The sequence below is a fragment of the Vicugna pacos genome, chromosome 4 (genome assembly GCF_048564905.1).
Source record: "Vicugna pacos chromosome 4, VicPac4, whole genome shotgun sequence".
In the NCBI taxonomy this organism is placed as follows: Eukaryota; Metazoa; Chordata; class Mammalia; order Artiodactyla; family Camelidae; genus Vicugna; species Vicugna pacos.
Genome location: NC_132990.1, coordinates 63,876 through 88,086, shown reverse-complemented (window position 1 = coordinate 88,086; position 24,211 = coordinate 63,876). Strand labels below are relative to the sequence as shown.

Here is a 24,211-nt window from a genome sequence, read left to right as displayed (position 1 = left end):
TAGACAGAAATAACAGAAGCCAATATGTACGTAGTCGTTATTCATTGAACTAAATATGTGGACCCATATATGAAGGGATGAAAGGTCCAGAATCAATTTTGACATAAGATCTTAGGATACCTTAGAACTAAAATTCTTCAAATTGAGACATGGAGTCTACAGTGCTGGAGAAGTATACATTTTAAGAGATTCAGTATAGCACATGTCATTAAATGATAATAAGTTGGGGGGAATAAGAATAAAACACTGGAAATACTGAATTATGGATTAGTTGGTTCAAACGTAATGCCAATTCTATAAGCACACATCACTTCACAGACAAGCAAGGTATATTATGAGGTGACTAAGATTTCAGACAGCTCAGTACAGTCCAGTGGAGCTTTGCACAATGATGGTACTGTTCCATATCCGCATTGTCCAACATGGTGGCCACTAGCCCTGTATGACTACTAAGCACTTGAGATGTGGCAATGTAACTGAAGAACTGAATTTCTCATTTCATTTAATATCAACTAAATGTAAATAGCTACATGGGGCTAGTAGCTGCCTTTAGACAGCGCAGCTCACTAGGCTTGGAATGCCTTGAATAGTACTCTGTCCTGTCTATTTGATCGCTTTAGGACATTAGGCAGTTTACAAAACCTTCCTTCCCTTCATTTCCCATGCTGTAAAATGGGGTACATGTACACCTAGCTCAGTGGGTTATTTTGAGGATTAAATGACTTGATTCATGTAAATGTGTTTGAGACTCATTGTCTTAGTTCAGGCTGCTGTGACAAAATACTGCAGACTGGGTGGCTTCTACACAGCAGGAACGTACTGCTCACAGATTTGGAGACTGGAAGTCCAGGATCAGGGGGCCAGCGTGGCTGGGTTCTGGGGAAGCCCCTCTTCTGGGTTGCAGACTGCTAACTGCTTGCAGTGTAGAAGGGCGTGAGGAACTCCATGGGGTTTCTTTTATAAGAACACTAATTCCATTCATGAGGGCTCCATAAATTAGGTCCTCATGGCCTGAGCACCTCCTAAAGCCCTGCCTCCTAACACCATCACAGCAGATTAGAGCTTCAACATATGGATTTCAGGGGGACCAGCATTCAGACCACAGCACCTGGCTTGCCACACTCAGGTGTTGGTCATTATCTTTATTGTCAGTATCATTTCAACACCTTGGAATGGAAGCTAAGGAAGAGGGGCCAGTAGTCCAATGATTAAACATTTTTTTTGAATTTCTTTGGAGCTGTAACACTTGGGCTCTTTATTGATAATGTGTACATTCTTGTTGAGTGAGTACAGAAAGTGGGGGTAAAATATAGGTTTTGGGAAGAACATTTCAGTACTATCATCAGCTCTTGGAATTGATTGCCAAGGGTGATGGGGACATTTTTATTTTTATCAAACCAAAGTCCCTGAACATACTTCATGGTGATTTGGTCAATATTTTCCATTTTTAAAGGTGGATAAATATATTTCTAAATCTTTAAAGTTATAATCATGTTTTAAAAATATTTTAAAATATTTAAAGTTATTTCCCAATAATACCCATGGCATTCCTTGTAGATAACTTTAGCAGAATTTTTCTTTGAGGATTTCCTTCTCTGAAAGTCAAAGTACAACTAAACAAAACTTAGAGGTTACTACTTTTTAATCTACTTCCATTTTGAAATCACTTGTTCAATGAAACCATAAAACTAAGATACATTTATCACTGGTGTTCATGGTTTCACAAAATATGTTACTTAACATCCTTTTCACTTCTTAATACCAGTTTAACATTTTGCCCCCTAAAGTGTTTTGAAATTTTAGAAAATCACTGGATTCATTTTGCATTTCTTCTGATTACTGTGATTTTTATTTTTTCATCAATCTTTGACTAAAAATAGCCTTATTACCTTGATTGCTGCATTATTAAGTGTTAGATACTTAGGCTGCGCTAAGCCCCTTGGGCTTCTGCACTTCCCTACCCCTCAAACTACAGTCTGCCTATCTGCTCTCTGCAATTTAATATTTTTAGAAAATTGTTTTGTAGTTCATTGTGTCTTTTATCACTAGTAAGTTGAAAGATCTATCCCAGTGACTGTTTCGCAAGTGTGCCTTGATAGGGTCCTTTTGAAATGTGCAACCGAAATCAATTTCAAGTTTTTAGCTTTTTCATAGTTATATTGTTGAGCTTTGTTTAGAAGTATATTTTAGTGCATCCTCTTATTTAATTTCTCATACCTCCTTCCTTGTTTTGCATATTGACAGTTGATTATTAATTTCTTGAAAGGGTAATCCTATTTTTTTGTGATTTGCTTCTGAGATATAAACTCTCAAAATTATTTTTCAGTCTTCCTAATGTAACAATATATTCTGGTATGATTAATTTCTTTTTTTTTTCTGTCATTTAAATCTTTGGTGTAAGCTTTTAAATATTTTTTTTACCATATTTAGATAGTTTCCTCTTGTGCCTAACAGACTGGTATAGAGTAGGTATGTAGACTTTTGTGTGTTTTTTAAAACCAATTTTTAAGTATGGACTAATTTTTTAAAGTTTGGTATGTTTGTGTAAATGAAGTCTTCTTACCAAGTAATGAAACATTCACCTGCTAGATTAAAGAAAAAAGAGATACTCTAATTTAAGTCTTTTAGTATGTATGCCCAGTAGATATGGCTGAACAATCTATAAGTTATTTTACTATTGTCATGTATAATTCAGTTTGCAGCTGTTCCATATTTACTAAATCAATTCAGTGAGAAGTGTTGAGATTTTGAAATGACCAAATTACCAAGTTTTCCTGCAGTGATGGCATAGAACTTACTTTATTTTTATTTATAAAGTCAGTACACATACATATTTTTGTGCAAAATCTATCAAGTTTTCTGTTCCAATCATTTAATGTTTAAAATTTCAAATTTTTATGTTTCATTTGGAACATTGTGGGCATACTAAGATTTGAAGGCTATGCAAACTAAAGAATTTAATCTAGACATGCCGCAGGTTATATTTAAGTTCCTTTGTCTTAGTTCTAACTCAAACATAAAGCATTTTTACTCTAATACCAGCTGTGATATTTTCATACATTTCTTTCTAAATCAGTTTTAAAACCATTTCATTAAGATTTATACTAGAAATGAAAATTATATTTGAAATATTAGAACCATAGAATCTCTGAATTAGAACACAATATACAAGCAGTGGTGGAGACTTTCCCATGCCAGGATTCATCTGCTTCCTTGAGCATCTGGAGCAAAACACTTCCCAGCCCCACTGCAGCGAGGTGGTGCCACATGACTGATTTTGGAGTGTGAGCAGAAGGAACCCTGGTGGAGGCTAGGCATTGAGGTGGCCAAGCCACTTTAAGATAGAAACTAGAAGCCACAAGATGAAGGTACCCTGAATCTCTGGGTCATTGCATGAAAGGCAGATAGTAAATATTTTAGGCTTTGCAGACCATATACCATTTCTGTCTCATATTCTTTTGTTGTTGTTTTATATTGTTTTCATAGAGCTTTAAAAATGAAAAAGCCATTTGTGGCTCAAAGGACATCTGAAAACAAGCCATGGGTCCTAGTTTGTTTACTAAATGTACTAGAGTCACCTGACTGGTATCAAGCATGTGGTGTGAGACAGAAGTGGGTTGTAGTTATCACAACATACTTGTCTAATACACAGGTGATCTCAGATGACTCCCTAACCACACCAGATCCCTGAGGAATACTTCTGATGTCAGGAATCTCTGCAGTGCACACTCTGTGAAATAGCCTAATCTGTTGTTGGATGGCTCTCTGTGTGAGAAACTATTTTCTTTTTAGTGAGCCAGACTCCTGATTTCATTACCTGTTGGTTACCCTCTACCTCTGGATAAATTTATGCTTTAAGGCAGCTTTTTATTATCCTAAGATAGTTTTTAGGTCTCCCTGGCCTTTTACCTCAGGAGAAAACAAAATAAAATATTAAATGATCAACAAATTAGACTCAAAATAAAAGTTGATAAACCTGATTTAAGTTTAGAAAAAATCAGCTGCACAAGGAGTAAGACAGTCTGAGACAGTTCGTGAGAAAAAGAGTGTCAGCTTAGCTGTTCAGCTTTACTGTTTTATAACCATAAAATGACAATCAAAGGAAACCAGTTGTAGGTATGGCTTTTAAGGTTAGATATCTTTTTTTTTGTAGTGGGTATGGTGATACTCAAGTGGTTATAATGAAATAGTATCTTTCACTGGTTTTCTTTCCGTATATTCACAGATGATGACTAATGGCTGTTTGTAGAATAAGACATATGGGCATCCAGGCTTTGAGTGAAGTTGAGAACAAATTCTCAATGTTTGTGAATTTGGCTTTTCATTTGATCTTTCTAGCCAGCATTTTCCTGTGTGTTTGCGTGTCGTCCCCAAGGCTTTCATCAATAACTTTTCTGAAATCATAAAGCATATAGTCTGTAGAGTATTAACAATATAGTAACCCTACTGAAAAATACGAACTTGAGTAACATATGTTTTACTCTCTCTGAGCTAGTACTTACCAATTAGTGAGCATGTATTTCTTTTTCAGTTGCTTTTCTTGTAAGAATTTTGCTGGAGATTGATATATTTACCAATCTTACATCAAATTTTTCACTTCAGTTTTATTTACACTTTCAGGTTCAAGAAAACCTGAACAGTGGGACTAATTTTAAGTTGGCTAGGTGTATTCACCTCTTTATCCCTACCTCATTCCTGTACTTTAAACAGATATCTTTTAAAGCCAAACTAACCTTGTTTGCCTAGAACAAACTCAATTATAGGAAAGATAAACATCCTGTTTCAATTTCATTGTTCATTTCATTTAATTTCTGGTGGAAGTACATGAGCTATTCCTTCTTTTACTTCCTACCTTTACCATTTGCTGTTAGATTGATAACTAAGAGTGACCACATGTACCAGTTTACACATGTTGCCCAGCAAAAATAATATACCCCCTTTCGTTCTGCCCAGTTTGGACGAAATATATATATATATAAAATCATCTTCTTTATTATTCAGTTTGTCAATGAATGGCAGAAATATCTTGTATTCAAGTGTTCCAGTTTGTTTGGCTGATTCTTCATTTATCCATTAAAACAGTTAGTAGTCTATAAGATGAAGTTTGGACATTGTGAAATCCTTAGGATGGGGACTAATTCATAAATGCCTGTGTCATCCTTGTGCAAAGCCCATATAATCTAATTTTTATTTATGTACTGCAAAAGCAAATACAAGGAATACCTTTTAATTTAAAGGAAGAAAAATTGACTCTACTCTGAAGGATCTGGTACATTTCCTCATTTTCTGAGAATGAGAACTGCACGTCTGTCTTACTTTCCTTTCGCTCTTGCTGCTTTTACACCCAGACCCAAATCTGATCCTCAGTCAAGTATCACTATTAGCTAATTTGGTGATTAGCATATGTCTTCTTTTTGGTGAAAGTGATTCTATGAAATGTATACTCTTTGGCTCTTTGTTAACCATCTTAAGTTTTTGGCAAGGTATTTGACATAAAATCATAACAGATACCTTTTCAGCACCCAATAAGTGTTAGTCAGTACTGTTTTTGAAATAAAAAGACTGACTGGAAAAAGTACCCAAAGCCCAGTGGATTACTTTTAAAACCTTGGTATAGAGAAAAAGACCAACCATTAAAAATAAGCTAGCTGTACATATTAACTTTAGAGTAAGTTTTAATGACTAGAGTTTGACTCTTTATTATGTGTTATCCTGTGTAATTTGTATTTCTACCTAGGCAGTAAGTTAGCTATGAGCAGTTGCTTACTATGTGCAAAGTCTTGTACTTAGAAATAAGAGAGAGCAGAGTAAGATAGGTCTGAAAGAATCACATTTCCCTTAGATCCTAGTACATAGATTTTTGTAGGTATTTTTATAAAGAAGTACATAATATATATTCATGGAAGATAATCAAGAAAATGTAATCAAAACTATGAGAACTAACCACCAGTAAATTACTGTCAGCCGGAGAAAACCACTGTTAACATTTGGTGTATATCCTTTGAGACTTTTAGAGATAAATGTATTTTCCACATTCCCTGGCAAATAGACTAAATAAATAAAAAGTCATTCCTTTTTAATTTTTCTATTGTAACAAAAAATCAGATCATATTATACATACTGTTTTATGATCTGGTTTTTCTTTCACCTAAAAAATGCCATCATCATTTTGACTGCCAATAAATTAGTCTCTGCTTCTTAGTGAGTGTGTTTCCATTTAGTCAGCCAGTCCTATAGTGTTTACAGTTTTTCAGTCTTCAAACAGTGCTGTGATGTACACTGTAATTCTTTCTTTAGGATAAAGCCCTCTTAAGTGGTCTTCCTGCAAAGGTTGTGTTCAATATGAGGCTTTTTTTTGAACATTTTAAAAATTGAGTTATAGTCAGTTTACAGTAGGCAAATGATCTGAATAGACATTTCTCCAAAGAAGATATGCATACGGCCAATAAATAACCTGGAAAGATACTCTCATTAGCCATCAGTGGAAATGCAAATCAAAGCCACAGTAAGATACCACTTCATACCCTCTAGGATGACTGTCATCAAAAAGAGAGATAATAAATATTGGCAAGGATGTAAAGAAATTGGAACCCTCTTGCACTCCTGGTGGGCACTTGAATTGTACTACCACTTGAAAAATACAGTCACCATTTGACCCAACAGTTGGACTCCTGGGTTTATAGCCAATAAAAATGGAAACATATGTTCATGCAAAAACTCATAATGAATGTTTGTAGCATATTCATGATAGCCAAACAACTTGAATGTCCACCAACTGACATGTAAAAAACAATTTACATGAAATTTACAGAATAGAGAAATCTATCGAGACAGATGAGGGATTGTCTTGGGCTGGCTAGGGGGTGGAGGGGTTAGGAGATAATAGCTAAACAGTACGGGTTTCCTCTATGGGGTGATTTTCATGGTCTAAAGTTGTTTGTGATGATGGTTACACAACTTTGTGACTATACCAAAAATCATTGAATTGTACACTTTAAATGGTTTTATGTGATATGTGAATAATATTTCAGTAAATCTGTTGCCAAAATAAATGCCAGGGAGGACTTCCAGATAACTGAAGACAATGGTGGTCATCTAGCTACTGCCTCCCACTTTTCCTTCAAAAATATACATATAATAAAATGAAGGAAAATTTGAAGACATAGTATAATTTGAGAGAATTTAAACTTCAAGTAACTTTAAGTAAAAAGGAAAAAAAAATCAAATGTAGCATATGATTTCTCACACTCTTACTCCATTCCTGCCTGCCACAAGACTTTGTGGCAAGCAAGGGCAAAAGAAAAAAAAAAAAAAGGAGGGAGCTCAGCTATAAAAAAGAATGAAATTCTGCAGTTTGCAACAATGTGGATAGACTTAAAGGGCATTAATAAGTCAGGTAGAGAAGGACAAACAGTCTGTTATCACTTACATGTGGAATCTATAAGGTAAAACTGTATGTAACAACACAGAAACAGACTCACAGAACAAACTAGTGGTCACTCGTGGGGAGAGGGGAGGTGAGAACCAAGATGGGATGTGGATTAAGAGATACAAGCCACTATGTATAAATTAAATATGCGACAAGGGTATGTTGTACAACACAAGGAAACATAGCCATTATTTTGTAAAAACTCTTCATTTTTTATATGTATTTTTATTGAAGTATAGTCAGTTTGTAATGTGTCAATTTCTGGTGTACAGCACAGTGCTTCAGTCATATAGGAACATACATATATTCATTTTCATATTCTCTTTCACCATAAGTTACTACAAGATATTGGATATAGTTCCCTGTGCTATAATAACTTTAAATGGAGTATCATCTATAAAAATATCAAATCACTATGTTGTACACCTGAAATTAATAATATTTTAAATCAACTATGCTTCAATTGAAAAAAAAAAAAAGGAAGGAGTGAAACAGAGAGAGAAGTCAAACTTGATCTAAACACTTAGCCAGAAAGACTACGTTTACCCTGAAAATTCTAAAAGGAAGAAAAAAGACCTAGGTTGGAGTAAGGGCTATAGGGAAGGGACTTAAAAGTACATACAGTTTGAAGAAGCAGCCTTCAAAATAGGTAGCTTACAGGGGAGACAAAAAGGCACATAAGGAAGGGAAAGGTAGCCTTTGGCAGTTGGACGGTGAAGGGAGAGTAAAGCAAAGGGGAGAAATTCCTAGTCCTGTGAGTCCAAGAACCACAAAACTGTAGGATTCATAATCAGCTTCTCTCAGAACAGAACAATTGGCTGATATACCTGGACTTTGCAATATTGACAGAAGAGGGCACCATTAAAATAGGAATCTGTAAAACACCCCAGTTAAAGTGTTCAGATGAAAATTCATGGTGGTAAACAAATTTATCTGTAAAAGTGAAATTAGGTGAATTAAATTTCCAGCTCAAAAAAAAAAAAATCTAGAAAACAGCACAGTAAACCTAAAGAGAGCACCAGGGAGGAAATAATAAAGATAAAAAGTAGAAATTATAGAGGTAGAGGATAGAAAACTGTAGACCTAATTAATCTACATTATGATTTTTTAAATTATCAAAATGAAAATGAGATCACAAGTTGAAATAACTTCTAAAAACAATTTATTTTTGTTTGTTTTAAAAATCGCAAGATCTTACTTAACAGACCTCACAGTAATTCATTTGAAAACCTAGATAAATAATTTCCTAGGGACATGCAGATTATCAAAATGAGTTAGAAAACTTAAATGGATCAATTTGCATAGAAGAAATAATGCTGTTAAGAAATTACCCCACAAAAAAAGCATCGGGCCCAGATGGTTTCACCAAGGAATTCTATCAGACCTTTAAAGACTAGATAGTTCTACTGCTTTATAAATTGTTCCAGAGTTGAAAGTGATAGAAAGCTTCCTAATTTGTTTTACATAAAGCTATACTTGCTTTATCAATGTCAACACTATACTTGTATTGATACTTAAACCTAATAAGAATAGTACAAATAAAAAGCTCCAAACCAACATCCCTTATGAATACTGATACAAAATACTAAATAAAATAATAGTGTTGTTATTAAATAATATGCCATGACCATGTGAGATTTATCCCAGGAATGCAGAGATGGTTCTGAATGAACATAGTCATTAATAATTACACTTCATATGAATAGCTTTGGGAAGAAAAATCATTTATGTCCATAGATACTGAAAAAGCCTTCCAAAAAAGTCATTCATTTATGATAAAAATAAAACACACAGACCTACACACTCAGTAAAAAAGAAATTGCAGGATACTTTTTTAAAAAATGAAAAAATCTATATCTTACTCCTAAAGCCAGAGATCTTATATATTGGGAAATACTTGAAGTGTTTCCATAATATACAAAAACAAGGCAAGTGCTCACTACCTCCACTAATGTTCAGTATTGTAATGTAGGTGGTAGCTAATTCGGGTAGATAAGAAATCAGTCAGAAGCATGAGAATGGGTAAAGAAGTGAGCTATCTCTTCTCTCAGATCTGCTAGCATAGCTAGAAAACCCACAGGGCATCACTGGTAAAATGAATTCAAACAGTAAAAAGAATTCATTAAGGTAACAGGGTATGAAATTAACTTCAAAAGATCAGCAGCTTCATAGACACAAAGAGTTACCATTCAGCAGTCCTGTCCCGCATGAAGAAGTTTTTAACATTTTTGTAAGTCACAAAAGTAGACTTAAATAGGATGACTCAGCACTATAAAGACGTCAGTTCTCCTTATTTTCTAAATGTAACTCAATCCCAGTGAAAGTACCAAGAAACTTTTTAAAGATGAAGTTAGACAACATTGGTACTAAATTATGAGGGAGGGGAGGGACAGACAAGTGTAGCCAGGAAGAGACCATAAAAAGAAAACTACCTGAAGGGATTGCCCCTACCAGACACTAAAACATGCCCTATAAAGCTTCTATAATTAACACAGTGCACTGCTGTCACAGGAATAAACAAACGGAGCAGTGGAATAGAAAGCCCAGAAGCAAACCGAGGTCCTTGTGTAAACAATAAAGGGTAGCATTTCAAGTCACTGAGGTAGAGATGAAGTTTTCAATAAATAGTACCAGGATATCTGGGTAGCCACTTAGAAAGAGGTAAAATCAGATTCAATCTTGCACAAGAATAAACTCAACATTAAAGTGTGTACACAGATGTTCATAGCATTATTTATAATAGCGACATACTGAAAACAGCCCAAATGTATAACTGATAAATGGAGAAGCAACATGTGGTATGTCCATACAGTGGACTGTTACATGGCAGTAAGAAGTGCTGGTACTAGAGCATGGATGAAACGTAAACATTATGCTGAGTGAAAGATGGCAGTCACAGAAGGCCATGTATTCTATTATCTCATTTATGTGAAATGTCATTAACAAGCAAATTGTAGCAACAGAAACTAAATTAGTGATTGCCAGGGACTGAGGGAGTTTGGGGAAAAGAGAAAGACTGGTAAAAGGTACAGTGTTTCTCTCTGAGGTGATGAAAATATTCTACAGCTGGTTGGAGTCATGGTTACAGAACTCTATAAATATACTTTTAAAAATTGAATTAAACACTTTCAGTAGGTAAATTATGTGGTATTTGAATTGTATACCCATAAAGCTGTTACCACACAGAAGAAAAAGAAGCAACTCCAAACAGATTTAGAACCTAAGCGTTAGAGAGCGGGAGTCAGACAGTAGAGGTACTAAAAGAAAACACGGGTTTTCTTCTTTAACCTGGGCTTAAAGAAAGACTTACTATGACTTAAAACCCCAAAACAGTAAAAGACTGGTAAATTTGAGTACGTAAAAATAAGAAAATTTTGCATGGCAAAAACCACCATGAAAAAGTTAAAAGATAGCTGAAAAACTAGAAGAAAATATTTTCACTATATACCACAATCAAAAAGGCTAATATCCTCCATATGTAAGAATTCTTTATAATTGAAGGACAAAAAAAAAAAAATTCAGAGACAAAGAACCAAAGGCCTCATAGGAAAATGGGAGAGCTCATGAAGAGTAAATACACACAAAAAGCTTAATCTTACTCAAAATCAAAGAAATACAAGTTAAAACAGCTTTGAGATAACATTTCTTATCTCTCAGATAGGCAAAAATTAGAGAATGACAGCACATTCTTTTGCCAGACTACTGGGAAGTAGGCCCCCCCTTACACACCAGTGGCAGGGACGCCAGCCCACGCAGCCCTTCTAGAGGGTGACTGGCAATGCCTGGCAGCCCCACAGACACACTTCTGACCCAGCAGCCCCGCTTGTGGGAATCTCCTTTAATGACACTCTTGCATTTGCACAAGCTTACTCATTTTAGGATTGTTTGTAATTGCAAAATATTGAAAACCTAAATGCTAATATAGGAGAATGACTGCATAAATTATGGTACAGCCACACAACAAAGAGCTGCAGTTTTAAGAAAGAACAAGGAAGGGCTCTGAGCTGTCACAGTGTAATTAAGCAAAAAGAGTAAAATGCAAAGGGCGTCTATAGTATGCTGCTCTGCACGTGAGCAGGGAAGTGTGATACATGTGCCTGCTTATTCCTGCAAGAGAAATTGAGGAATGATAAACCAGAAACTAATAAAATTGTTTTCCTACAGGGAAGGGGAGTAGGAATGGGGTAGGAAGATTGGCAATAATGGAAACAAGATACTAGGGAGCAGAGGGGAGTGACACTTCTCCAATTATACTTTTTTGTACAACTCTGACTCTGAGAACTCTGGTAATTTTTCACGCATTCTCCAAATATAAATAAAAGTCAGCCTAGATGGGTGTGTTGTGTGGGGCATGATTCCAAAATGGAATACAAACTGTAAAAAGTGAACTTAACTCTGTTACAAATAAGTAACAAAACCACACTGACTTGAGTGGGGAAGAAAGGAACCAAGTAACTTTGGAAAACAGGAGTTTGATTTTATATTCTAGGGCTAAAGATAAACACAACAAGTGTTGTACTGCATGTAGTAAATGCGTTTCTCACAGAGGTCCTGGTTAGGAATTCTGAAACTGTCTTTTGTGCATCCTGAGTTTGAACAAATAAGTGAATTTATTATAGATAATGAAAGTATAATTTTTCACCATTGGATAAGAAAGTTACAGATAAAGGAATAACCTGGAATGTACCCTGTTTTCTTTGGAGTCGGAGGTATCCATATGAACCTGTGATTTTTAGTATATGTTTGCAGGTGCAGAATTCAAAAATAAATACAGCTGGGTGAATGTGTTAGTACACATACAAACATGTTCTAGTTCTGTCCTGAGAGGACGACGAGCTGTGAGACCCTAGTTAGAGTGAACAACTTAGTGCCCGGACCTCTCAATACCATTCTCCGGAGGGAGGAACCATGGGTCCTGGGGGAAATGGTGGAGTCTGAGGCTGGGGTAGGGGAAACACAAGAAGATCTTGGAACATCGTGTGTTGCCAGGAAGCCAGTTTGAAAATGGGAGTATTGGATTTTAACCCACAGCATAATATATATCTCCAGGCATTCATACATGTAAATAAGTAGATAAATAGGGAGAAGGGACAGCATTTTCTTACAATGGAATTCCAATGAGTTTAGAAGAAAAGAGGGGACTTAAGATCACCATCAGGCAAAGATGCTGTCATTTGGGGACATTGAAAGTAGGTACAGGTGCACTCTGCTATTTTTACAACTTTTCTCCAAATCTAAACTTATTTTCATGTAGAAAGTTTTAAAAAATAAGTAAGAGCTTGAGGTACAAGTAACGCTTCCTTATCTTTTTTTTGAGTTTGATATGCAAACGCAGGACCCAGACAGATTCTGGTGACGCCTTTGCTGTCAGAACTCATTATGTGAAGTGAGGCTGGATAGACTCACAAGACCCCTGCATTTACTATATATTTTTGTTGCAATATTATTGAAACTTGGTCTAGAGTTTATTCTTATTCCCCAGGAGTCAACCATCAGCTCCTTGCTTATTCTCTCAATTTACTCTTCCTTAGAGGGCTCATTCATTTATTTTGCATCAGCTGTCACTCTTTAAGTGAAAAGTCTGTTCCTGCCACTAGCCTGATTGTCTTCAATGTCTCCCTAAATCAGCCTCAGGGAAAGTTCCAGCTCTTAAACTTCACTCTCAAGGCATTGCCTGCTCTGTGCCTTCAGCCTCATTTTAAAGACTCTTGCTCTTCCTTGAATGTAAAGCCCTTGCCTTGCTGAGCTATTCTCACTTCACCAAATTCACTCATCCTATGCCTCTTGGCTCTTGCCCATAATGTTCCTTCTCCCTCAAATCCTTCATTTCTATTTCTTCTTTGCCTGGCAAATTCCTTCAAATGATAGCTTAAATGTTATTTTCTCCACAAAACATCCCCTGAGCCTCCAAGACCAGCCTTCAGTGCCCTCTTAGGTGCTTCCCTAGAAACCTAATTTTAATTCCCCTGTCGTCATTTACCCACAGGAGTGTAGTAATGTCTGTATCTTTCTTTGGACCCTCTGTGGTATAAAGAGTGAATTAGACATAATACCATTTGCAGCAACATGGATGCTCCCAGAGAATGTCATTCTAAGTGAAGTAAGCCAGAAAGAGAGAAAAATACCATATGAGATCACTCATATGTGGAACCTAAAAAACAAACAAACAAACAAACAAAAACAAAGCATAACTACAGGACAGAAATAGACTCAGACAGAGAATACAGACTTGTGGTTGCCAGGGGGGCAGAGGGTGGGAAGGGATAGACTGGGATTTCAAAATTGTAGAATAGATAAACAAGATTATACTGTATAGCACAGGGAAATATACACAAAATGTTACAGTAGCTCACAGAGAAAAAAATGACAATGAGTGTGTGTATGTCCATGTATGACTAAAAAATTGTGCTGAACACTGGAATTTGACACATTGTAAAATGATTATAAATCAATAAAAAATGTTAAAAAAAAAGAATGAAATTAGAGGAGGGAAAGGCCGCTTTAAAGGCTAGAGGCCAGTAAGAAGCCCCTTAGGGAAATCCACCAGGAGCTCATGGTTGCCTGTGTTAGGTTATTGGCAGTGGAGATGGAACCCAAAGATATTTAGAAAGTAGGTTGTAAGATCCTGGAGGGAAATTTGTCCTGTTTGCCATTAGATTCACAGCAGGGAAACTCTCCAAATGTTGCCTTATAGCCATGGTTCCAATTCCATGTCCTGCCCGTGGAACAGCTCACTTCACCCTTAACTGTCCTGATACTTTCTTTTCTGTAATTACCTGTGGAGCTCTATGAGGCTGGCACTTCGCATATCCCGCTGGCTGTGGATTGCTGACTCAGTTCGTCTGACTAGTCGGGGAATATCTCAGTTCTTACCACTCTAGACCCTTCAGGCTTGTTTATTTGCTTACTTGCTTGTTTGTTTACTTGCTTTTGCTGGGTGGTGGCCAAGAGTAGATAAGAAACTAGTACCTTTTCTGCCCCTATGCCAGTTTCCCATGCGAAAGGTCCTACTTATTGTTCTTTTGTAACATTTTTTCAGTTATCCAATTTTTAAGTGTTTGGATTATCCTTGACTTAAACTTCTCTTTTATGAGTCATCCATAACTTGCCAAGTTTTGCTTTGAAGTCTGTCCACGGTCTTCATTTTACCCCATAGTCTTCTCATATCTACATTATTGTTATTATAAGAACCTCCCAGTTTGCATTCTTAATTCCTTTGCCACATTATCCTCAACTTTGCAAGAATTATGTTGATTCTCAGCTTTGATGTTGTATTATCTCAGTGAATTGAATTTTTCTACAGAATTTGAAGTATTAAATCAGATAATAGATGGATGCTTTGTAAATATATATCCCCTAGCTCTTGACTTATTCCTTTCTTTCTTAGGTTTTTTTCATTTTAAACTCTAATGCTTGATTTTAAAGGGCATTCATAGCTGAGCCAATATTTGTTTAACCTTAATTTCTACATAGAGAGGGAATAGTATACCAATTAGGAATAAAGGCTGGAGAATTTAATTCCAGCCTCACATCTTGGGTCCAGTATTACACAGGAGAAATCACTTAATCCATTTATGCCTCTGTCTTTTCAACTTTAAAATTGAGGGTGGGGTAACATGTCTTTTAGGGTTATTGTCTGAGGACTAATTAATCTTTGCAAACTACTACTTGGCATGCTATACATGTCACATTTTATGATATTGGTAGCAAATAAAGGTGTATTAACATTAATCTTTTACATTAACATTGATCAGTACTGAAGCACTCAATATACGTTATATATTTTTTGATGTAACTGCACATGTGTTAATAGGCAGGAAACACTTAAGTCATGAAGTGCTTTCACTTGGAAGAAAATCTCAGATGCAGCATATGTTAAAAATGCTACATGACTTCTAAATATAAGTAATGACAGCAGGAGACCCATTACAACAGGACATGTAGAAAAAGCAGTCTAGGAATGAACTTTATGCTTAACAAAATGAAAGTAATCTATTCCATGAGGGACACAATCACTTTGTGTTTATGTTATCCGCCTTTGCAATTAATCAAATCCAGAAGGAGCAAACCAGCCAACAGCTCAGGCCAGGTTAATGTTGGGCCATTTCCAAGTCATGTGTGATACAAACTTGCTGCAGCATCTGATTAACCAGTTTACACTAAGATGACTATGGTAATGAGGAATAAAGGTTGCAGTAAATATGATTTCAAAGAGATAAAAGGAGAGGAGGTCTGCTGGGAAAGGTTGTACAGAAAAGTGTAAATATGGTTCTAGTGAACGGCCAAATAGCTTTCTGGCTTTACCAGTTCTGAACATTTCCCCCCATTTGTGCACACGCTTTCTCTCACTTGCTCTTATTTTTGTCTCACCTCCAGAATTTAACATTGGTAAAATGTTATTTAATATACCACCCATATTTGTACTACCCCAGTTAATAGTAAATATTTTTTATAGCTTTTTGAGAAATTCTGAATTCACTCAAATGTAACGCTTTATATTGGTGGTCATGTCTCTCTACTCTTTTATAATTTTGCCTATTTTTTTCCTTTGTAATATTGATATCTGAAGAGGTCAAGCAAGCTGTCTTGTAGAATGGTCCATAGTATAAATTTATTTGTTTCCTCACAGTTAGATTCAATTTAAATATTTTCAGAGAAATACTGTATAGTTGGTTTTGTCCCCTATTTCCATCACATCAGGAAGCATGTCATTTTAGCCTGTCCTGTTATTTATTGGTGATATTAAACATGCTCACTTGGTTGGTTGTAAACATATCTTTTTCTCTTTGAAATTATAAATAAACAGTAATCAAAGAGTATCTTCTTCAGTAACCATCTTTCATCCAGTAGTTTTCTGTCATCTATTTGTGATCCTTGCCAAAATCATTTATTACATTAGTGGTTGCAAAATACTGATTTTCTACCTCTAAGAAAAATGTTAAATTTCTACAAATTAGCTTCCATTAGATGGCCCTTGATTTTGGTAATCACTTACTCATTTTATTTAGAATTTCTTAGGAAGTAAGTGAGAGAATTAGGTTCAAATGTTATTTCACCTTTAAAGGTCAAGCACTTAAAAAGTCACCCTAAGAGCTAAGGCACCAAAAAATTAGAGTTTATCAGCAGTGTCAGTAATTAGATTCAGAAAGTTAAATTTCTGTAATTAGTCCCATAGTTATGTTTTCACCTTATAAATTCAGTTAAGTTAAACACTGTGTTAGTAGAGTCAGTGTGCCTGTGTTTTTGCAGAGGAAGTTGTTGAGCATTCTAAGATGCACAGTATGAATTCTTAGGTGCAGGCAAAAAATTAAATCTTACTAATTCATATCACTCTTATTGAGGATTTATTCTTTGAAAGCCTCTTTATTACCTGACCTTGATAGCATGTTTTAAGCACAGTTCCAGGATATTATAAGAAACATGTCTTTTTTTTTTTCCATACTAAATAGGCAAGGTTATATTTAGGGTTTAAACTAGTCCCTAAATATTCTTAATAACCCCCTGGGAGGGGATAAGAAACATTTCTAAATCTGTTTCACTACTATTTGTATTGAACACTTACAGGGTACAGACAAAGCTAACTGATGTGATTAATGATGTAATATCAAAGAGAACATTGAAATTCTGTGTTTTATTAGCAAGTTGTTGGTTGTCCCTTAATTGAGGATTCATTATGGATGGTATTCACTGTTAACAGCTGTGTCCTTTCGTTTCAGAATTAGACTTCTAATTGACAGTAATGAAACTACATTTTAAAATATTCTTAATTATGATTGTTCACTACTTCACAGTTACTTGAATTTATAAGGCCTAACAATTTTCAAAGCTCAAAAATAAATAGAATCATTTGAATGATGACCATCCATGTATACAAGTGGATTTATCCTGACCTTTTTGACTAGTAGAAATATTCATTTTAATTTATCCCACAATGAAGGTGGATTCCTTCATTATTCTGCATTTCAGTTTATCTGTTTCATAACAAGAGCTTTCATTACGGTTTTTAAGGAAAGCTGCCTTGAATTTATATTTCTCATAAGTAACAAAAATTTTACCTGAGAAGTATCCTTTGTACATTTTGAAGGAAGCAGAAGTCACTTAAGGCAAAATCAGGGACCTGGATATTTGTGTTTTGGGTACTTAGGCTGGTACTTGACTTTGACCTCTTATTAGCAGGTGAGTACCACAGAGCACAGGAAATGGTAAAGGATTGAACACTTGAGAAACAGGTGTTTGAGGAAACTTGAAGTTAATGTGAAGCCTCTCAGACAGGGATAACTGTCTTACCACTTTTGTTGTTTGAATAGTTGGTGAAGGTTTGGTGGATTTATACAGATAGGTCTGAAATAGAGCCTGGTTTTGAAAAAGCAGTAACTTATTTTCAAGTTTTAAAGTCAGCGTCTTTTATTTTGCTGTTTTCTAAGCTGGCATACAGAGCACTGCTGATCTGGTAGAGTGACAAGCGGTGTGAAGACAACCTTTTAGTAGCAGAGAAAGGTAGTGTTTCTGGCTAGTGGGATACATCTTTTACTCAAATAGTACAAGTAATGTCTGAGTCTTGTCTGCTAGGACCCTTGCAGCACTCCAGTATGCTGGCAGAAGGTATGATCTGTGTTCCCTAAAATGGGAGACAGAGGCATGTGCTTTACCCAGCAATTGCAGAAACCAGCGTCTAGAATTTAAAAATCACATTTCTCTTGCTTACTCACTGTTTTACCCAGTTAGGCACCTTTGATTTTTATTTTCTTCACTTTATTTTGTTTTTCTTCTCATGGTTATTGAACGTTGAGTTTCGGTTAATTCCTTTTAAGTCTGCCACCTGAGCCTAATATAGACAACAGGCGTCTGGCACAGGGCAGAATTGTCTTCTGATCACAATTCTATTGCTGTCTCCATCTGCTGGTATAAAGAAGTAATGCTCTTGCCAGAATAAGCCAGCTCATTTTAATTTTAAAAAACACAAATTGAGAAATAAGGAATTATGTTCCTAATGTGTTTTCTTTCTTTGTGACAATTAAGTCAGTTTGAAGATGCAAAACTTCATTGGATGTCAGCTTTTGTAGGCATTGTCTTTGGGGTTTTTCAAAAAGGCTTTTTGTTAGTAAGATAAAAAATGTCAAAGAGCCATTAAAAATCTGATATATTAACCATGCATAGATTCCATACATTTTGTTCCTTAGGGAATTAGAGAAAAATCTAATTATCTCAACATTTTTCCAACAGTGTGCATCAATAATTTAATGGTGAGAAATCTAAAAAATCCTGATAGTCTTTGCACGTTCACAGTTTCACGGGGTTTTGCATCATTGCTTCTGAATTGCTAATGAAGAGCTCAGTGTGGCTTCCAATGCATCTCAGATATTCTGGGTGGTGACCGGCTAGAGTGGTACTGACATCACAACAGAGAGCCATTGCCTTTTTGTTGCTTGAGTCCTGGGCGAGTGCTGTCGCCCGCTCCAGCCTTGCTCTCCCAGTGCCTGGCTCACCAGCCGGCTGTGTGTTCCGCGAGCTCTGTGGAGGAGCAATGCAGAGCATTGGTTTACAGATACTATGGAAAGTACACCTTCACTCACTCTGTATGATGAAGCAAATACCAACACGATGAAGGTATGTGACTCTTTGATTTAATAGTGTGTACAAAAGGTGATCAAACGTATGAAGAGTTACACATACTCAATTAGTACCCTAATTTTTGCTAGGGGCATATGTGATAAAGTCCTGTGTCCAAAATGAGAGCATGTTTTTAAATGGTTTTTGTTTATTTTTGCAAAGATATGTTTGTTTAGATTGATAGAATGAGGAGCAGGATTCCTTTAGTTCTCAGCAGTAGTACAAGTTCCTTCTACTCTACCCCTACATTTGTGACCCTTTCTGTATCTTGAGGACAGAACAGTTTGCCTGTGTGCTCATTGATATTTGTGTAAAGCAGCACAGTTGTTCCGTTGGAAAATGACTTCTCTTTCAGGTTCATCTTAAAATAGAAATACTGTATGGCTCTTTCATGTTAACATTTTTATTGTGGAACAAATACAGTGTGGATAAGACATCTTTTGGAAATTAAGAAACTAAGAACCTTAACTTTAAAAGCAGATGTTAATTTTTATACTCCTTTTTGGAAGACTAGATCAGAATTGTTTTAAAAGTGCTTCTTAACAGCAACACCTAGCTCTGTCATTGCTCTGATTAGCGGAGTCGAACACCACATTGCAAAAGCGAGCACATGCTAACTGCATTATGTGATTTTTGAGATCTGATTTCTAATCATACTGTCTGCAAACTTTGACATTTACTTTGATATTTTATGATTCTTCTAAACCAGACTCTAACCATGTAGGTGAGATTGAATAACTAAAAATGTCCATTAGTGTATAATTGACGTGTTTGGAAGATTTTTGAGAGTTTTGTTTACTTTTTACCTGGATTTAGCTGAAATTTTAACAGTATTTGGAATTGCTGCAATACTTTCAACCCCTCTCTGCAATTTGAAACAATTATTTTGACCTTAAGAAATAACTCATCTCTTTAGAGGAGATAGGACAAAACTCATTACATAGCTTTTTTTTAAAAATCAATGCTGAATATAATTACTCCACCTTCTTTTATTTCTTTCTGATTCCCAACTGTGTAATCAGGATCAGACATTAACAGCTATTATTAAAATGAGGGCTTTTTTTTATCAGATATATTATTTCAAACTAATGCCAGAATTTCATCATTTCTTTTTCAAGCCTGAGGTTTTAAATTTTATGTCGAACTATGAAAGAAGAAAATGGAAATAAACAGCACATAATTCTTACACACAAATGCTTTTAGCTATCCTTTGCCACATTCCACCTTTCTCTCTTTTTGAAGTATCCTTCTCTTTTTTGTTTCTTTTGTTATTTCCTTTAGGTTATCTCTCTCTGCCCTTCGCAGCTTGTGCGTGTGTGTGAGTGAGACTTTCTGAATGTTTGTCTCTTCCTCTCTGTCTTTTCCCTCCCTCTGTCTTCCTCCACCTGCCTGTTGGTCCTTCCCGCCTTGTCTCAGTCTGTCCCCTTCTCTGATCCTCTGCCTGGTGTCTCAGGGCCCCTCTCCCTTCCCTGTCTGAATCAGTCTCTATGTCTGCCTGTCTTTCCTTTTCTGCTCACCTGACCCTCTCCCTCGCCTGTCATCTCCCTCTCTCCCTCTGTGCCTTTCTCCCTGCCAGCTATCTCTGCACCTTCATCTCTGCGCCTCTGTTCCTCTCCCTTCCTGTTAGTCTTGCTCATCCTTCTTCTCCCTTTGTCTCCGGGGTACCCCTCGATGTGCCCCTTCCACTGTCTTTCTGTCTGTCCCCCGACCTCTTCCTTCTTCCTCTCTCACCCTCCTTTTACTCTTCTGTGCCTCGCTTTCCCCCTGCCTCTCTGTCCGTATTTGCTTCTCCCAGTCTCCTGACTGCTGTTCCGTTAGTCTTTCTGCCTCCGTTTCTCTCCCCATCTTAGCATTTTTCTCCCTTTTCCACCCTCCCCAAGGTCTGTCTCTTTCCCCAAGGTCCAGGCTTCACTCACACACGTACACGCTCCAAATTTTCATTGTCATTCAGATTTTCAGTTTTCACTGGAACGAGATCTGCGCTTGACTTTAAATGCCCTTTGGTTATTTAATAGCAGTCACTGGTCAGATTTTATGTCAAACTCTGTTCTTTCTAAAAGACACTATTGAGTAATAATTATATTTTAAATCAATAGATTTTATCCCTTCCTTATTAGTTTAATTTTCAGACATTTATATTTCAGGACTTTCAAGTGGGTTGACATTCTCACATACTGAAATTGTCAGTTAAAACATTTTGTCTCGGCGGCCGCATCGCCGCCTCCGCAGTTGGCGGCGGAGGAGCTTTTCTCTCCGCCCCGCCGCCGGCTTGTCTCCGGCCGGGGGACAGGGAGCGGCCGCCCGGCCCGCCTCAAGGAGCCAAGGAGCTTCTAGAGGAAGAGCAGCAGCAGCACCAAGGCGCGGAACAGCCGCGACAGTAACACGGCGGCCGCCACGGTCGTCGCCGCGGGCATGCGGGTCCGGCCGGCCTCGGGCCACCTCTCCCACCTAAGGACCCCCGGGGCCTGGGCAGGACCTCGGCTCCGGGCCCGGGGAGCCCCCCGGCCGCCCCCACGGCCGGCAGCAGAGTGCTGCTGCGCTCCAGCTCGGCCGGGTCGGGGTGGAGGCCGGTCCTCGGGGCCAGGCCGGTGGCGGCAGCGGCGGCGGGAGGAGGGACCGGGCTCCGCCCAGCACCGCGGGCTCAAGCCGCCGTCGGCGGCCCCTGACGGCCAGCGCGGTGACCGGCAGCCACGCGGCCGCGCAAAGGAAGCCCCGCTCGGGGCGGGGGGCCCGAGGCCGGCGGCTCCGGAGCTGCAGAGCCCGGCGGGGAGAGACGGGGCGGCGGAGGACGAAGGGCAGGAGGGAGAGGGCGGTGAGGGCGGCGAGGACGAGGTCCCGGAGGCCGAGGAGCCGCTGCGGTCCGGACGGACCGTGAATGGCAGTGGGCTGCTCCCTACAGCTGCCGGGAAGACTGTTCGGGCTCGGAGGAGGAGGAGGACGGGGACGTGGCCTCCAGCGGACGGGTGTTGAAGGACGGCTCCCGTTCCGGGCGGGGCCGGAGTGAGCCTCTCTCCCCGCTGCCGGCGAAGTCGGCCGGCGGCTGCTGAGACCTCAGTTCCGGGAGGGGAGGAATCGCGATGCACGACAGGGCGGCGCCGCCGGGAGTGTAGACAGGAGCCGGGGTGTAGACCGAAACTGGGAGTGTAGACAGAAGCCGGAGTGTAGACAAGAGCCGGGAGTGTAGACCGGAGCCGGGAGTGTAGACAGGAGCCGGGGGTGTGGTCAGAAGCCGAGACCTCGAGGCGGCGGCGGCGGCGCAGGGAGGAGGGCGTCATCAGCTGGACTCCAGCCCCGCGCCTAGGCGCCGTGTTAACGCTGAGAACCTGGTCCCTCTCCTGCCGCCGCCGCTCGCCGACATGGACTCAACCTTGTATTCGTCCACAGGCTCCCTTCTTAAAACCAATCATCATATCGGCGGTGGGGCCTTCAGCGTGGAACCCCCAGGATTTTTTCTAACAGCCTCACTCCCTTTGCGGCGGTGGCCGCCTCCAGTTCACTGAGGACCAATCACTCCAATCATAGCTACGTGAAAAACACCCGTAAGAAACCGAAGCGTTCCGAGCCGGAGGAGGAACTTCTCCAGCAATTTAAACAGGAGGGGGTGTCCCCAGCAGGGGGGTTCGGTGCCCGCTACTTATGGATGTTTCTGTTAGCTGCTGCCTGCCTATTTTCCCTCATGTTGGGACTGACTTAGCTACGAGTGAGAGGGACAGGACTCTCCGAGGATGGAGGACTCGGCAGTAAGTATTAAACCCTCTGGGCAAGGGAGCAAAGGGCCTGTGGTTAGTGCTGGGCTCTGACCGCACTGGGCATCTTACCTGAGGTGATTTCTGTCAGCAAGGTCATGGTTTAATAGTGAAACGCAACAGACTGAGTGTATTTTTGTCATCTTTCTTTAAGAAAGAACATAATTACCATGATTAGAATGAAAATCCCATGGCTACTTTTAAGGTTTTCTGTATGATGTATGTGGGAATTGAAAACATCTTACAAAAGAACAGACTATTACAAGTAAGCCTAAGTAAAATGCATTTATGTGTTTAACTTACGTTTTCTTTTGGCCTTAAATAACCATAGGTGCAGTTGCCAATCCAATTACTCGATAGTTTAGAGGTTTTTTGATTGTTCAGATGCATCATCCATCATGCACTGGGATTTTTTTTTTGGTTGGTTGGTTTTTGTTCTCCCAAATTGAGTTGTGGTTCTAAAAGGCGAAGTAAGATCTCTTGAAACTCTGGCTAATTATTTTGTAGTATTAAATATGTGTGTAGGTAGTTCCATAATTTCTTTAAAATCTAAAAATGATTGATTGCCAAGCCCAAAGCACCTCCCCTCCCACCAGCGAAAAAAAGTTCTGGTAGGGCCGTGCAGGAGTTTGCAGTCAGATTCACCTGAATTGGTTTCCAGGCTCTGCCTTTTAACTTACTAAATGGCTGTAGGCAGGTGTGTTCGTCCACTCGTTAAGCCAGCATCACTTTCTGTGCTGAGCACTCAGGATACAGGAGTGGTAAGGCAGAGCATCCCTGCCCTTCAGCACAGGAAGGAGGTGGGTACTGACAACTTATGTTCTGTGAAGGGAGTGAGGGTGGAGTGATTGGTGTGCCCTGCTTCAGAGATGATGAGGGCAGGCACTGTGTGAGGTGAGACTGGAGAAGGAGACGGCCTTGCAGCAGTCAGGAGAGCATTGGGGCAGTGATTACAGGAGGAGGAAAGCCTGGAGCTGAGCAAGAGCCTTCTGTAGGTGAGAGTGCCTTGAGCAAGGGGGAGCAAGCCAGAGTTTGAGCTTCCCTTGTATAATCTGTAAAACAGCGTGAATCTTGGTTAGAATGATGCCTGGGAAGATTAAAAGAGAGAAAGTCAATTTAGTGCATGATGGATGGCCTGCTGAATACATAATTTCTCAGTATTAGGTCCTTTCCCTCACCCCTTGAAACTTCCTACCCTTTTCACCCAACACGAATTCAGTGTATCATGGTTTGTAAAACTGGCTTACTGTTATTAGTTTTGTTTCAAACTAGTGAATGATGGCAGACTTTAAAGTGTAGGGGCAGAAATAGTATAAACTTTGGTTTGAATATAGCCAATTCTAAGACAGTCAGATAATTGATTATAATATTCCTTAAAGGGATTAGAAGAGGACTGAAATCCAGCACTCACTTTAATTGGTACCCT

General features: G+C 38.6%; 1 pseudogene; it reads left to right on the top strand.

Annotated features, from left to right (window-relative positions):
- The first annotated feature begins 18,979 nt into the window (after positions 1 to 18,979).
- On the top strand, positions 18,980 to 22,790 carry LOC102529741 (inner nuclear membrane protein Man1-like; annotated as a pseudogene).
- The last annotated feature ends 1,421 nt before the right edge of the window (positions 22,791 to 24,211 follow it).